This window comes from Argiope bruennichi, chromosome 1 (assembly GCF_947563725.1).
Source record: "Argiope bruennichi chromosome 1, qqArgBrue1.1, whole genome shotgun sequence".
In the NCBI taxonomy this organism is placed as follows: Eukaryota; Metazoa; Arthropoda; class Arachnida; order Araneae; family Araneidae; genus Argiope; species Argiope bruennichi.
The window spans coordinates 102,169,425-102,186,825 of NC_079151.1; the positions used below are offsets into that span (position 1 = coordinate 102,169,425).

General features: G+C 28.2%; 2 protein-coding genes across 3 annotated transcripts in view; one reads left to right on the top strand and one right to left on the bottom strand.

Moving 5' to 3' along the window:
• The window catches only part of LOC129963095 (sodium-coupled monocarboxylate transporter 1-like), a 75,349-nt gene extending 65,697 nt beyond the window's left edge, over positions 1-9,652 (bottom strand). Inside the window, exon 1 of one of the 2 annotated variants that reach the window (XM_056077372.1) lies at positions 9,557-9,652. The gene's annotated coding sequence lies outside the window, so the exon portion shown is untranslated. Of the gene's footprint in view, positions 1-2,694; positions 2,815-9,556 lie in introns of those variants that run through there. The other variant, XM_056077282.1, reaches the window with a different exon arrangement.
• The window catches only part of LOC129962914 (putative sodium-dependent multivitamin transporter), a 94,740-nt gene that overhangs the window by 4,227 nt on the left and 73,112 nt on the right, over positions 1-17,401 (top strand). The gene's annotated exons all lie outside the window — the stretch shown is intronic.

The window sequence follows — 17,401 nt, forward strand, 5'->3', positions numbered from 1 at the left end:
AAAGGAAATAGTTCTTCAAATAGATTGTGCTTTCTAGTCTGATAATTTTTATGTTTACAACAGTGGAAAACCAATTGATGGTTGTAAACAGTCTAAGTTGAATCATCGATCCGATAATCCAGAGCCGGCGGTCGAAAAGTATATTTATAGTTTGTCAATGTTTGACCATAGCGAAATTCAAATTTTAGGGCGTGTGAATAACATTTACAAGGTTTTAGACTTTTAAAGAGAATGAAGCACATATATTATAGCTTATTTCGAAACATTTCTAATGTACTTTTAATCTGAAGAGTTTAACAATATCGAGTTGTTAATATTTGAGATTCATATGCCAACTAAGCAAATGAATGGCCTCGGTATAATTTACTACAATTGAGCTACTTTATTACGTTCAAACTACAATGTTTACTATTGAAGCATCACTTTATTATGTTTATACTGATATGTTTACTTTGAAGCATCACTTTATTATGTTTATACTACAATATTTACTAGAAGCATTATTATTTTTATACTATTAGGTCTCTATGAAGCATCACTTTGTTATGTTTTATATTACTACGTCTACTATGAAGCATCATATTATTATGTTTATTTTACTACGTTTACTATGAAGCATCACTTTGTTATGTTTATATTACTACATCTACTATGAAGCATCACAAGTTTTGTGCCAATTAATAGTCAAAAATGTATACAAATTATATATTCTTGTGATAGATATAGTAAACATGCTAGAATCATGACAAAGATTTATATACTTAGTAATAATCTTTCACCAATGGCATGAAGTGCATCCGGGGGGTTACCTAAAATCCACAGCTTTATGTTTGAGGGGTCGGTCGAAAGATTTATTGAAGAGTATGCGAGAAATTTTCAGGTACAGTACTTCTACTGGTTTATCTAAAAGCAAACAAGCCGTGAAGACTAATTCCTAGAACTAGTAGTATTTCGGAATATTTTATTTAAAAATTTCCGAAACATGAAAACGACTTTCAAATTCTGATTCTACTGATTCTGTATATGCTCTCTAAATTTCGCGATTTCTGTTATATTATTCCGTAAAAATCTGAGAGATAGCTTTTGTCATCAATTTCAATTTTTCGAGAAAATTATTTTAAAAACTTTGAAAAAAAAACCCTTATGAAATTAAAAACGTTATAGAATATAACTCATATGGAATTACGGAAAAAAGTGCCTTTTATGGAATAATAATTTTCAAACAGTCCTATTTGCCATGAGAAACAAATATAAAGAGACTTAAAATAGATTTTCGAACATTTCAGTATTAAATTAAATAGCCCTCTCCAATGCAATTATTTAAGAAAAACGTGCTATGTCAATATTGACATGATTAAAATAAATGGAGCTTCTATATTCATTTCCTTTTTTGAATTTAAAATTAAGAAAATTAATGTATGTGGACTAAAACTTTCGGCATCTTCATTTAATTAATTTTATTTAAACTATTAATGACTTATCGTCATCGTTGTACGCAATTATCCATTTCAGATAATTCCAGAAACTTCTGCATCTTGTGTAAGTTTAAATACGTGTTTTAGTTTTTTGAAAACCTTTTATTATAATTTTTACCGCTGAAATTAGAGTGTGGGCGCTTTTGTTTACTTTTCGTTTTGAAATAAAGAAATTTTTTTCTGCCAGTGTCCATTTTTCGTGATGATATTATGAATATTTTCTTTTCTTTATTGAATTATATACCAATTTTGGTTTTGTTGTGATTAATCATTTAAATTTTTTTGTCCATTTTTGAATGTTTGTCAAGTTATTGTGTTATTCGAAATATTTTGAGGAAAAATATGTTTGGATAAGTTATATGTTGGATTGGTTAATCATGAAATATTTTTCAATCTTTTAAAGCAGGTTGTGTTTATTGTACAGATATCGAACTGAACTTTTAGTTGTTTTCTTTTTTTAAAACTTAATTTCCCGTCCATATGCCTGTAAAAAGCACAATGAAAGACGACAAAGACAGTAAAATGCCAATAAAACTCAACAAGAACGTGCTATTATTTTTGGTTGTGAAAACAAAAATAGTATTATTTTATGAAGTTTTTTTAAAGCAACATAATTGTGTCTGTTGTGTGTTATTTGTGGAAACTTCACTAAAATTGCTTGGTTCACTGCTTGGTTTTCAAAATTAAAATTTACACAGAAATGAGATTAAATATTTTGATGTTTTAGGAAAAGAATCTGCAAATGTCTTGGAAATTATAACAGAAATCTAAAGATTAGAATCATTTTTTTAAGATACACTTTTCGTATGAAACGACAGTGCATATTTCCTTGAAATGAATCATAAACAGTCATTTCTCGTATACTAAATATACATAGCGCAGATAATATAGAATGAAAAATTTGATTTTGATGTAACTCTAATATTTAAACTTCGAAGAGCTCCAAAAAATAATTTTTAAAATTATATGTCTTAGTCTATTTGTCTGTAAAAAAAATAATAATTGGAAATCTAACGATGGATGAAATTTGGTGAGTGATATTCACTCATTCAAGGATTTTTAGATACGTTCTTAATATATAAATTATATGCAGTTTTTCAAAATGTTTAGAATGATTGCTTCAAATGATTTTAGGTACAAATACTGTAAATTCTCTCTATCCCGGTCACTTTTCGGAGTATAGAAAAGGACAATGAAATAATGAAATTTGTCAACTTACCAGCAATAATTGTTTCAAATATGATAATAAAAAAGACTACGACATCACAATTCGAACAGTAGTTATTTCACTAAGAGATGACACTACAATACTTTACAGACTATGTGATTTCACTACATATTTATTTCCCCGATTCTTTCCTTTTCATTGGTTTCAACGGTTTTATGTTTATATTCACATTTCTGTTCACACTTTGGTTTTCCGTGAATATGATTTCAGCAATAGGAATTTCATTTTCTTCTCGCAGCAGTAACTCTGAAAATGTTGCCTATTAACAGGAAAGATTATTGCATAATAAATTTCCCTTATATTTATTACACATGTCTCTTATATTTATTATTCTTTTGTTTTACTTTCTTTTCAATGAGATCTTAAGCTATTGTGATATTTTTAGAAATTCAGCTCATCTATACTACTAATAAAGATGAATGCGTACATGATGCCGGTCTACAGGTCAAACCTACAACTACTAAATTTGGTTCATATATACTGGATGATAGGCATGTGCATCTCGGAGCATTTTTGTTTTTAAAAATTTTTATTAACTAAAAATTAAATAAGATTTTGGCGACTTTCCGGGATAACGACCGAAAATATTATTTCAGAAAAATTAATTTTGTACCACTTTAATATTAAAAAAAAAATGCTTTTTTAATTATTCCATTTCAAAAGCCGTGTAATTTTTTCTCAGCATTTTGAAAATTAAATTTTTTTTCGTGTAAATTCCAACATTAGATTATATTGTTGCTTTGAAATTCTAATCGTCTTTATTGTTTCATCTAATATTTAACAGCGGGATTTTCTTCCTTTGTTAAAAGTAAAAAAAGAAGAATTTTATTTAATCAATATTTTACGATCATCCTATATAGTGGACAGCTCATATTTGTTTCATTTTCATAGTCAATATTGATATTTTTATTTATATTCAAGTTCCAAAGTATAATTCAGGGTTAAAAGAAATAATCTATTAAAATTTGAGATTCAATTTTAAGCATTTTCATTTTTTTTGAAAATGACTAATTTTTATTATTTGATTTCGATATAAATTGCATTTTAATTAAAAAACTGAGGAAAGAAAATTATAAATTCGTTTTAGATTTATTAATAAAAGTGTTATATATTATTGGTGATAAAATTCTGTCGAAATTGTTTATGGAAAAAGGTTTTACAGAGATTTTAGGAGCAGTCCTATATATGGAACGATGGTAAAAATCCCCTGTTATTCTTAAGAAATATATTCACATGAAAGTGCTGGGTGCTTTGTTTATTAATAGCTTGCCACCTACAAATTTCATCAATATCCGATTTTCTTGAAAAAAGGATGAGATTGGTGTTTGAGAAATACTTTTGTTGCTCTTGTTTCATTGATTGTGAGTTTCAACATGTGACGACACTATCTTTTGGAGGAGAAAAATACATTTGCAGTTAGTGATGGGAGCTGATTTCAATTCATCTGATTATAGGGCCATAAAGAACAATATTAAAAATGTGTAGGAAATCTTTAACAACTGATAAAGCTTTAAACTATTTAATATCACCAGACAGTGAATCGATTGATACATTATTAAAGCACATTATTAAATTCCATTATTAAAGTACATTATTTAAATTCCATTATTAAAGCACATTATTAAATTCCATTATTAAAGTACATTATTTAAATTCCATTATTAAAGCACATTATTAAATTCCATTATTAAAGTACATTATTTAAATTCCATTATTAAAGAACATTATTTCCGGAAATAGTATTCCAGACATAGTCACTGACAAGGAAAAAAATTGCTGATGCCTACATGTTCAGTTTTTACATAGTCATGCTATTTTCGACGAAAAAATTCCAGAAGAAACAGTTAGAATAATTAAAATTCCTAAGGAAAAAAATATTGATGAAAAAATAAATATTACAATCTAAAATAGACTAACCAAACGCCAAACTGTTCCCGAGTTCCCGAATTATTTTGTAATGAACATTATCATGAGATAGTGGTTATGATTTCTGGAAAATCACCTGCAGAAATTTTTGAAATTATGACTGAAAATATAATCTTGGAAACTACGGAGGAATGTAACAAATATGCTAAACAGAAAATTACCAAGATATTTATTTAAAAAATACGTTGAAGCAATTTTTCGTTATAATATTATATAGTATGTATCACATTTTATGCAGAAACAAAATATATTGGAAAAAAACCTCGTGATACTGGAAGAACGCTTGTTATTCAAGCAATGTCAAGAAAGCGATGCCTTAATATCTAGAATTACTTACACTTCAATAGCAGTATTATTATTATTGATGCATCAGAACGATATTACAAAGTTCATCTAATCTATAAACAGATGAATGAAGCTTTACAACATCTTGGTGACCTGCCGAAACATTTAGGTATTGATGAAAGAATGGTACGCTATTTTGGGGAACAAGATAGCTAATTGTATGTGAAAGGGAAACCCGTTGGAAGCTATTTAATGCTTCTAGGTCAAAATTGCCTACCTCCGGTATCTTTTTTTTTTTTTTTTTTTTTTGTAAATATCAACAATTCCAAGAATGAGAGCTCTGATGGGCACTAGATATTTTTCTTTCTTTAAGGCAATTGCACTACACACCGACCCTCTGAACTTCTTGTACTGGTTTTAGAAAATTGTTCTTCATACTTTCTTTTCTTAACACTTTTCAGCGGTTTTTCAAATTTCTTCATTTCTCAGAACTTTGTTATATCCTTAAGCAATTCTCTAAGGTTACAATTAATTTGCATTGAATGACTCTGTTACTTTGGATTTCTATCACATTGAGATCACTTTTCGCTAAAAAAATCAAACATTGAATTTTGGAAAATTAATTTATAATTGGGAGTTCGACACTGTCCAGTACTTAGAAATTCGCAAAAAAAAAAAAGTTACTTAAAGGAATGTCATTTTTTTTCTTTCTAAAATTATGGGAATCAGGATTTGCTTAAGTACTACTTTAAGAGTAGAAATGTCCAAAGAATTTTTAGGTACTCACGAAGAATTTTTAGTGTTTTTTCTCTAAATGATACAACTTACTGAACTTTAAACATGGAATCAATACTTCGGTTTTTTGCTTTCCAATTCCAAACAATCTGACAATATTCTCGGAGGCAAAATTATAGCAAGCTTCTAAAATTGCCTTTCTTGGCACTCCTTCTCCTTTACTATTGAAAAAGTGTTGTTTTACTGAGAACTCATTCGTCTGTGTTCAAATTTTTTTCACTTTTTTTGTCATAATTGCCATTATTATCAAATACACATCTGAAATTTTAACGTTTCATATTAAAAAACATAAGGGACGTTTTTTTGGAGTATGAGTTACCCTTTAAGTTAATGGTAGGTTTAGAGGATCAACACGTCAGTGAATAGTTCTTTACAAATTCTAATAATTAATCCTCATTTAAAAATTCATTTAAGTGTTTAGTTTAGTTATATTAACTTCTCGTTGAAAAGCAACACTATGGCTATTTTGGGACGAACCTCGTAACGTTGAACTGCGGTCAGATGACAAGGACGACACCTGAGCAGACGCCCCCTTCTCCACACCACATCAGCGGAAGAGGGTTTGACCCTGACGGATTTAACATGCAACAGACTCCCTTACACGATGGTTCTTCGGCGGAATCGGGTCTCGAACCTGAAATCCTACGGCTCACGAACCAAGACTTTACCACCAGGCCAGCGTGGTTCCTAAGGTTCATTCGAAGTCATTCCCTTACTTTTATTAAATTCAAGTTAGAACTGATGTTTAGAAAATGTTTATAGTTTTTGAAAAAAAAAGCATATAAATAAACATTACTTCAGTAAATTATTCCACTTGAAGATCCGAAGTTTGCAGAAGTCTTACGCACTCATTTGTTGTGGCTACCAGATTTAAAAGAGAAGACGCGGATTCATTCTGAGAATCAGGTATGATCAATAATACAGTAATCTCTTTGCTTGAGCAAACACTTGATCAGCTCAGTTATTAGGAAAACGATTCACTAAGAACGCCCATTTTTTTAATAGTTCACGAATGGGAAAGAACTAAATTATATAACACTTAATGCATCACCTGACCAGGGCCGGCCATCTGGAGGGTTCGGCGGATGCTATGCACCAGGGTCCCGTGATTGAGGGGGCCCCAGCCTGATCAAGAACTAAAATAATGTTCTGAACGGTAATAGCGGGATGGAAAGAAGAGAGGAAGAAATTTAAAGACGATATAAAGGCAGCTATATATTACAATATCCAAATGCATTCTCCTTCTGTATTTCTCATAAAAAACAAAATTCAGGTTTATTAGGTATGTAAATTTTGAAGGAAAAAAAAGATTAAGTATAAATCAGTCATTTATAGGGCTTATTGAAATAACTGATGTAACTGGAGAAGAACTAGCGAAAGCTTTATTGGCAATATTAAGGGAGCTTGAATTGGATATTAAGTATAGTAGAGGACAGGCATATGACAGGCATACGAAGATACCAGCATGAAAGAAAAATATAAAAGTGCACAATCTAGAATAATTGCTTTAAACCCTCATGCAGTTTATGTGCCTTGCCTATTACTCTTTTAATTTATTAATTTGAAATACCGCTTCTAGTAATATTTATTGTAATTTTTTTTGCATATTGCAACGTTTATACTGCTTATCTTCTGCATATACTAAAAGATAGGAAATTCTATAAAAGCATTTAAACGTTACTCTTAAACCATTATGCGACACTCGTTGGGAAGCCAAAATAGATTCGGTGAAAGCAATGTATATATCGTTTGAAAAAACTTTTAATGCCATGGAATAATTTGTTGATGCAAATAACAATAATACAGCAGTATCCGAAGCCGGAAGTCTATTGGGTTCAATACAAGAAATGAGATTTATTTTATGTTTAATAGAATGATTTGCTATAGTGTCCAAAATTAGCACTACCAATAAACTATTTGAAGCAAAATCAGTTGTCTTCTACTGGGCTTTTATTGTAATTTATAAAATTAAAACTGAAATCCAAAATTTAACTCATTTTTAGATGAAGCAAAAGTGATAGCACATGATTTAAATATTTCAGAACATTTTCCGATACTGAAGAAGATGAAATTATGGAAAACCCGGTTGTGGAATTTAGATATTACTTTTTTTAACTCTGTATCTGATACTGTTATTGCTCAGATAGAAGTATTTAAAATATTTTAAATTAGTCACTGGTATAAAAACTTTAGAAAAACAAAAATTAAAAAAATTGTTCCAAAATTTAGTAACATTTTATAACAAAGATATAGATGAAAACCTTATCTATGAAATTATTTTGCTACGGGATTTGATTTTGAATGAAAGGGATGTAAATAACGTACAACACATATTTCAATACATACTAACTTTAATGAGTTATTTCTAAATGTACTAACAATGACTTCTTTACATTGCCAGTTACAATAATAAATGGTGAGCGCTCTTTCAGTAAATTAAATAATAATTGTTAATAAAGAATTGTTTACCTGTCAATCATGTGCGCATAAAGCTTTAATACATTTGCTATACTAAGCATCCAAACAGAAATTGCAAAGAGTTGTAATTTTCCTGAAGTAATTAATAGCAAAAACAAAATCAAGCATTAAATAAATATGCAAGAGTAATATGTGTTCAAATTTGTAATTTTTTTTATTTACTTTGCAAAAAGTTTAAGGCCCCAAATAATTTCTTTCCCTAGGGCCCCTTCATAGAGAAGGCCGGCTTTGCACCTGACAGCAAACTTTTGAGATACTGCAGTTTCAAAAATAAGATTGGGCTTCGATTAGTATGCGAGCTCGCACGCACGCACGCATTCACACACACACGCAGGCGCGCAAGTACTCTTTTGTAAATAAACATGTAAAGGCACCGTAATTTTTTCTTACGCATCCAAGTAGTTTATAAAAAATTCTCCAAGTTTAAAATTTCTATAAGGGTAGAAATTTTGAATTTAATAAGCAAATAAGTTTTGACAAAGGCAAAAAGAGCTTGAATAAAACTCTTTCTGAAACGATGTTTAAAAGAGTCATTCTATTTAATTTGGTTAAACGCAGATAGCTTGTTAGTGAGAAAAAAGTGTGGCTTTTTATAATGAATTCTTTTTAATTGTGTTGCATCATTCCAAAGTCAAAGCTGCTTTAATGCCTGAATGAAATGACTAATTTTTGTATTAAAAAGAAATTTCTATTTAATCTATCTTAACACAAAAGAAGGAGATTAGAAAAGTTAGTTTGAAATATTGTAGCAAAATAATGCTTTAAGATTGATTTGTCTTTTTTTTACATTATTCTTAAAATTTGCTCTTAATTTTAGCCATGAAAACGCATGTACAGAAAAAAAAATGTGTTTTGGTATTTTTGCAACGATCGCGTGTATAAAACGTAGTTACAAGTATTATTGTTACAAATAGTAAAATATACTGAAAATTATTATTGTAAAATATATTCAATATGTAAAAAAAATTAATTAAAAAATTTGTACTGTCAATATTTATATAATTAAAAATCTAATGTTTTTTTTAATTTTAAAAATTTATAAAAATGTTTTAAGATTTTTACTTGGTTATTAAAAATAAAAGTTAATTTTCAATTAATTTTTGTTTAGAATCAATTAAAATTTTGAAATGATCAATTTCTTGGCGCCTATTACCTAAGAAGTAACTATATGCGAAATTTGGTGGCTTTTATTCTAACAATTTGTGACAAATCTTGTTTGTCATATCAATCTTTTTTTATGTTATTGTTATTGACAATTTACCAGCCTATATAAAAATACGAATTAATTGATTTTATAATTTAAACTGCAAAATTTTGAAAAGAGATATAGCAGGGGTTGAGAAAAATCATAAATAAAAAGAATACTTACTTGCTTTTACATTAGTGCAAAACTGAAGTAAACGCTTTAATTCGTTATATATTTGAGCGTTATATAACCTCCATAATCATAATCTCGTAACTATTAAGTAAGAGGTGGAAAACAGAGAACAGAGAAAGGGCAATTCAAGGACACCTTTATGCAATATTTGCCAATGTCATCATTTAGTTTCTCTTTCAGTATCAATAAATGACATCCTTTTTGGTAGAAGTGATAATGACCCGATTCAGAACAAGAGAAAATTTTGTCAAGGATTCACCAGCCTTTAAAATTCGATCATGAACTTAGTTCACCTAGACTTGAAATACATCTTTTGGAGATTGTTTACTACTTTTGATATTCTGCAGGTTTAAACATTCTATTCACGCATTTCACAAATTTTATTACTTACATTTCTGAAGAAAATAAGTGCAATATTTTGAATATAGAAGCTTCTGAACATTCTTCATGGTTTATGATTTTATAATTAATGTTTTAGAATATTATATTAATCTAACTCTGATATACATATAAAGCAATCTTGTTACTTTGTGGTTAAAATAGGCTTATTTTGACTGATGGATATATAAATTTGTGATTAACAATTAAAAAAAGATATGATTTTTTAAATTAGTGATGGCAGAAAACCACTGACTGTTTATAAGGTTAATGTGACCACATTTTGTTCATAATTACGATGTTATAATTCATTACGTTACTAATTTATAGGCAGTTAACTTTATATTTTGGCGAATCTAACATTTTAAATTTGAGATAATCATGTCTTATGTAATACGTTTTTGTTGTTTTATAATATCTGCGATTCTGTACAATATATTTTTAAAATTACATTACTTAAATTCTTTTGGAATACATTAAGTTTTTGTCGAGGGTGGGGGGTGGAGAAGGGTAAATAATTCATTTTTTTTAAAGGTGCTCTTGATATTGTTTTCTTTGATATTATATTCTTTTCGAAAAGACAGCAGACAGTTTTATTTTATTATGCTTTATGAAAGAAAAACATTCTACATTTTCTATGGAAATATTTTTTTACTCAAATACGCTGATTAATACATTAATTAGAAGTTATTTCATGTTTTTGTAAATTTTAGGCCTTATTAGGAAATATTTTTGATATTTAAATTGAATAATTGAGAAGAGAATGCATGAAGAATATAAATTTGAAAGTTTAAATTCGAAATAAATCAAATATGGGTAAATTCTACTTTCATTCAAATTTAAGTTCACGGTCGCGGTGGCCTGGTCGTTAAGTCTCGTCTTCGGAACCGGAGACCCGCTTACCGTCGTGTAAGCTTAAATCCATCCAGACAAAATTTTTTCAGCTAATGTTGCGTGGAAGTTTGGAGAGAGGGGTGGGGATTTCAGGTGTCATCCTCGTCATCTGATCGCTGTTCAGAATTACGAGGTTCGTCCCAAAATAGCCCTAGTGTTTCTTTAAATGAAACCTTAATATAACTAAAATATAAATAATCAAATTTAAATTCTGATTGAAAAAAAAATGAAGGCTAATACAGTACTTCTCGTACACACAATAGCAGTAAAAGAAGTTCTATGGTACTGAAAGTGCTATATAGTACTGCAGTAGCTCGAATAGTACTGCTCTTACATTCAACGTTTAGATCTGCATTTATCTTATCGATTTACGAAAGAAAGAAAGAGTCAGAGAAAAGCTGAATTTAGACTTGTCTAGTTCTTCTTATCGATTCAGTTTTTCGGAATTTTTTGTATTTGATGAGTTTGAAAAATGTGTAATAATTCACCTTTTACATTGCATTATGAATGATAATTCACATTTTAAAAGAAGATTAAATGAAAGATTTTAAATATTTTCCAATTTAACCTGATTTTGAATGATTAGTTCCAAAATTTAAAAATAAATGACATCGATGCATTAGATGCTATACAATTTTTTTTAATTTAATGTGTTAGTTGAATTGACAATTTGAAAGTTTCTTCGAGATTATTCATAATTAAGAAAGTTATTTTATGATATTAAAATTTGAAATTTTATTTGATTTTCGATGCTTATTAACACTTTTTATATAGAAATAAAATTATATAATATTTTTTAAAAATAATTTTTTGTAGGTTATGATTATAGAAAGAATTACTTTCATTATATTGTTTCGAAATTTCTCCGGTGGGTATAGGGTAAAAATAGTACAATAGGCTGAATAATGCAAGATGATGTTTTATTCTATGAATATTCTGGAAAATAAGCACAAATGACAAAATACAGCCAAAATATATATAAAAAATGTATAATTTACATACAACATCAACATCAGGCAACAATTCACTAATGAAATATCAGCAGAGCAGAATAGCGTTCAGCGTAGAATAATTGAAAAGCTCGTCCTGCGATCAACATTCCAAAGGAAAAATTATTTTCACATGTGAGCTCTTCGCCTCTTCTAAATGATATGTAATTTTCTAAAAGGATCTTTCGGCTTCGTCTTCTTATAGAGATAGTGTCATAATTCTTGTATTTTACAAAACCTTCATTTTATTATCAACTACTAACAAAAAAGAAAGCAATATTACAAATTCATAAATTGTGGATTAAACATAAAGTAAGAGAAAGAAAGAATAGTGAACGATCGTATAATTTTGAAAATTATTGAAATAGAGTTATTAAATTAGTATATGTAATCACTGATCGTAAGGAATCAGAAAAGATCATAAGAAATATATATTTTAATAGAAAATATCTTTGCGACATGCATATATTTGAAAAGAGAATAAAATTTCATAATGCAATCCAGTTTTACCGGTATGCATTAAGTTAAATCATTGATGCCATAGACAATACTGAATTAATAATACTGGTATTTGTTCTAAATCGGATAGTCTAATTTGATTAAAAAATAAAAGTTTTGGATTGCTTTCTACGAATACACCGAATGCACATTTTCAAAATTTCCCTTTAAATCGATTGTGTCTCATTTGATGCTCATTCTACATGTTCAAAAAACGGAATAACATTTGTTTTCATGAAAAAGGCGAGGCTCGTGATTATATAAATCGTGATGAGAGCTATTTTTATTGAGAATAAAAATGATAAGTCCTTGAAGAGTTATCTTTATTTTAACAAGAAAACCTCAGTTTATGCATACGGAATGAGAAAAAGGAAGCTGAAGACTTCATGTAGGACTTGTTTTGCAAGGTTCCTGGTTATTATTTGCAGGAAGTAGTATTTTAGTCTTAATCAATATGCTTTCTTACCTTCAGACGATTTCCAATTATTTTTTTTGTCTATGTGGCCAAGTAATTTTTGACCCAGACTAATTATTATGTGTAACTCGATTTTATTTTTCTTAATTTGTTGCTACTACTTGATTCCATTTATCGAAGGAACTCTGTGAACAAGAAATCCTTCGTACAATTATTTTTACAGATAGTCTGTTCTATCTTAGGATTCATATGCTCTTAAGAGAACACATAATACAAAAGAACGTTCAAAATATAAATTCTTATTTTATTATTTCATTGCTCTTACCCTTCTACTGATTAGATCAAAATTTCAAATATGTAACTTTAATATTTCAGAAATTATTTAGAATGTTATTGATAATAGAAATAAAATATATAAACAGACGAGAACTTCAAAGGGTTTTATTTCATCGTCTTGGGGTTTTCATCATCACATTTTAAAGACGTTAATGTTTTTTTTTTAAAGATTAAGTCAGATATTTCAGTTAATTTTTATGTTTATCACTACTCATGTGACAAAACTGCACATACGGTAAGAGTACAGAGGCTTAATTAATTTTTTTTTTATATAAGATACGAATTGAAGTGGTGCTAAATATACAAAATTTTCACTATACATTATAGTAAAAATGCAGTATTGATTTTAATACTAGATATATTTTCAAATCTACGCATAATTTGTGTCTCAATGCGAATAAAATGTTCTTATTTGAAAAGTAGTTTAAAATTTTAAAAAGCGAATTAAAAGAATTTCAATTAAAGACCTTGATGAAAATGATATTTTCAAGCTGATTCTATTTGAATGGGGAATTACAATATTATATTTATTTTCGATGATGCTTAAAGTAGAAAAAATATTGGGGATATAATGTGTCATCTAAAGAGATTAAATGAAAATAGGTTTCAGTTTATGAATTATTTTTTTTAGTTTACTCAAATTTGGCAAATATATTGTTTTTCTTAAGTTTCATTATTTTAAATGAAGGACTAATTTTAAAAACATACGAAAACAGCTGCTTATCATAAATTTTAAAAAATTGTTAATGGGTTTTCTGTTCAAAATTAGCATTGCAGTTCTAATTATGTATGCATATATAAAGTAAATTTAGAATATTTTTATAATACAAATTCCGCAAATGATGCAGAAATGTCCATTTTTGTTTGACTTTTAAACGCAGCAGTCTGCAGAACATTTTTTATAGAATGACAGAAAAAAAAATTTACATTATATTTAAATTTATCTGTATATTATCTTACACTTTTTTAAATCCTTTTTCTTATCTTCTTACTTTCATACTAAAACTGTAATTGAAAGAAGAAATTACTTTTTATATTTATATATATTAAAAATTTTATAATTTACTCAGTTAATCTCTTGGAATAATATAAAAATTATTAATTGATTGTTTGTTACACACATGCACACACACACATATATTATAAACGTTTCAGTTATTCAAAAGCACAGTTTTTTTGGCCTGTAATATGTTTATATTTTATGCAGAAAAAAAAGTTTTTTATTTAAAGAGTACAGAGGCTTTACAGACTTACGTAGATGTTCAAAGTACAATTATTGGCATCTTTTACTGATATAAACAAAAGTTGTACTTTGTTTGTTTTGATGAGTGATGAAGGCATGAAAAAAAAAAGAATTAACGGTATTACATAACGGTCAGCGAGCTGTGAAATAAATTTTAGATCTGTGTTGTGATTAATATCTTATATTATCACACTTTTTTTGAAACTTAAAATTATTTAAATGAATGGACTATGAATAAGAACTTTTTTAATGTAACAATAAAATGATAAACAGGCAAATAAAAGAACATAATATTTTAAAATATTTTTTATATTTTCTCACTATTAATTGGATTTTTGAGAATATTTCGGGAAAATTGAATGATAAATATGATAATTAAATACATGACACGAATTTTTCCTAGCTTTTAAAAAGCATAGAAATCAATACATTAAAAAGTAAATATGTATGCATATGGAGAACGGGCATGAAAAGCATAAAATGTATAAAAATAATGAAATAAAGTGCGATAATTAATAAAATGTTTTCATGCAGTTGTTTCTTTGAAATGATATGTAATTGTTCGCTTAGTTACATCTTAAAATATAAAATACAAAGAATATCCCGTAACTAAGTTCCGTGTTCAATTTTTGCCGCTGGGCTGTTGCATTCATGATTTCACACATGCAGGTACATTTTGCCGATTCTTTTTTTAAATTACAGCCAGTCACCCTGTTACGACAGAATTAAGTCAAGGGGAAACAGTATAAACAGAGATTATTGTGACTGGCTGTTATGCTTATTTACTATCCAACTTTCGCAAGAGAAGACAGTGGCGAATAAAAGTTCAAAAAGACTTCAAATTGTTGGTGAAAGGCTAAAAATCTTTGACATCATTTTAAAAATGTTTTTAAATTTTCAGTGTATTATAATATTTTGTTAAAATCCCCACTACCCATAATGAGTCTTCTTCTAATTTCATTGAGTTCGACACATTCTGCTGTGTGATGCTGAACCGTCTCCATTTCTCCACATATCTTGCATTCTTTTGAATCTATAAAAGTATGCAGTAAATTTTTGATGTCTTAATATAATTTGTATTAGCATCAGGGTAAATATTCTTTTTATAATTTTTGGTTCCTGTTTGAATTTATATATTATGCGTCCTTTGCGCGACATTATCTATCTACACTGCTACTGACTTTGCCAATTCATTGGCAAACAACATAAATCATTTTTTAAATCCCTGAATATTGCATTTGCTGCAGGCTGAGTATTTAAAATGTTTAAAAATACTGAACATCCAGCCGCATGGAAATTACATTCAGTCATCCATTTCCCTAATGCTAGGGGTAAGAAAACCCGACTGGAATTGACAGACAAATTTGTGAGGATAATAAGCAGAAAGAGTTAAATGATTCGACGGTAAGAAGGTAAGAAGGTGGTCGCGAAGTTTCATTGAAAGAGGTAAAAATGCTCATGATGAAGAAAAAAGTGGGCGGTCATTCACACAAGTATAATTGAAATCACACTCACTGACGATGATTGGTTTAAAGAAGTTCAACAGAAGATTACAGAGAACCAAAGATTTAACTTCACGATACTGCCAATGCATTTTCTTCACATTTCCCTTTCACTTTTTCATCATCGCATGCATCAACTTTCTACGACGAGGGCTGTTTCAACAAGAATAAAAACTTGTGTCCTGCTGAGATAAATGCATCAAAAATGGTGGCAACTATGTTGAAAAATAATGTAGTCCTTGTATTTCATTATTCTATAAAAGTGCTTTCTTAATAATAGTTTCTTTATTTTTTAATTCCTTAACGGAACTTAGTTTCTGGATACCCACAGCATTTTACATCCACTATATATAATTGACTATAAAGGTTAATAATTTTTCATTGTATAGGTATAGAGCAATTTAGAAAATGAATGAAATTTACTTACTTTACTTCTGCAGTGAAAATTGTTGCAAATTTCAGAGACAGCCAGATTACGTTCTTTGCTTTCCATAAAATTTTAACATCAGAAGAATGATCTCAATACGTACTAGACGTACAAAAGTACGTACTAGAAAATATTTGTAAAAGCAGAAAAAATATTTTTTTAATTGCTAAATTTAGGAAATGTGATGCTTCATAGATGGCAGCACGACTCTTAATTACAAATAATTTCGTTTTGTGTTTTAATTAATCAAAGAAAAACGGCGGTGCCCAAAGAGTCAAAGCATAAAAATTATTTCAATTGTATTTAATTTAATTTAAGAGAAAAATAAGGTTTTAAGCTCAAAAAGTAGTTGATTTAACATCTTTTGTTTTGTTATTACAGAAGAAAAGTTTCGTTAATATACTCAAAACATATAAAAGAAAATGTTTTACTCATTTTTAATTTATTTATAAATTACATAGGTAATAAATATTAAATTAGTAGTAAAGTATAAAGGTAATAAATAGTAAACTATAAAGGAAGAAATAAATAGATTCTCTAAAATTAAGGAAAAAAGAAATGTTTTCCACCTAATGACAAGATTTAAAAAAAAATTTAACATTTTTATTCAGAGATGGCAGCACGACATTTTAAGTTATGTTATGTGCTGCAAGAGATTGAATTTAGGTGTATCTGAATTTTTACATATATATAAAAAAAGTACAATTATTTGTCTTGAAAATGATTTTATTTATAATAAATTATATTACTTTAATTAGCTCATAAAGAAAAATTTTAAAACAGATATTGCTATTCAAATTTTATAAGAAATTGAAATGAAATCGCAGATTATTCTTACATATAATCTCAAAACAATGGACACATTTTACTACAGGGAATTGTTTTGAAAGTATAGTTAATTGCTATATATACTCCTTTTCCTTATTAAATTTCAATAATATTATTAAAAATCAAAAGAATTTGCAGCAGGGTTAATAATTTAAATATTCTAAAATTACAGATTTTCAAAAAACTTTTGTTCCAATTATATCTGGCATTCATAGATAGATGGCGCTACATGTTTATATGCAGTGCATTTTACTGTCTACTACTTTTCCTTCTTTCTCTTTGAATATGAAGTATGCAAAAAGAAATTATCGCAATCTTCGAAAAAT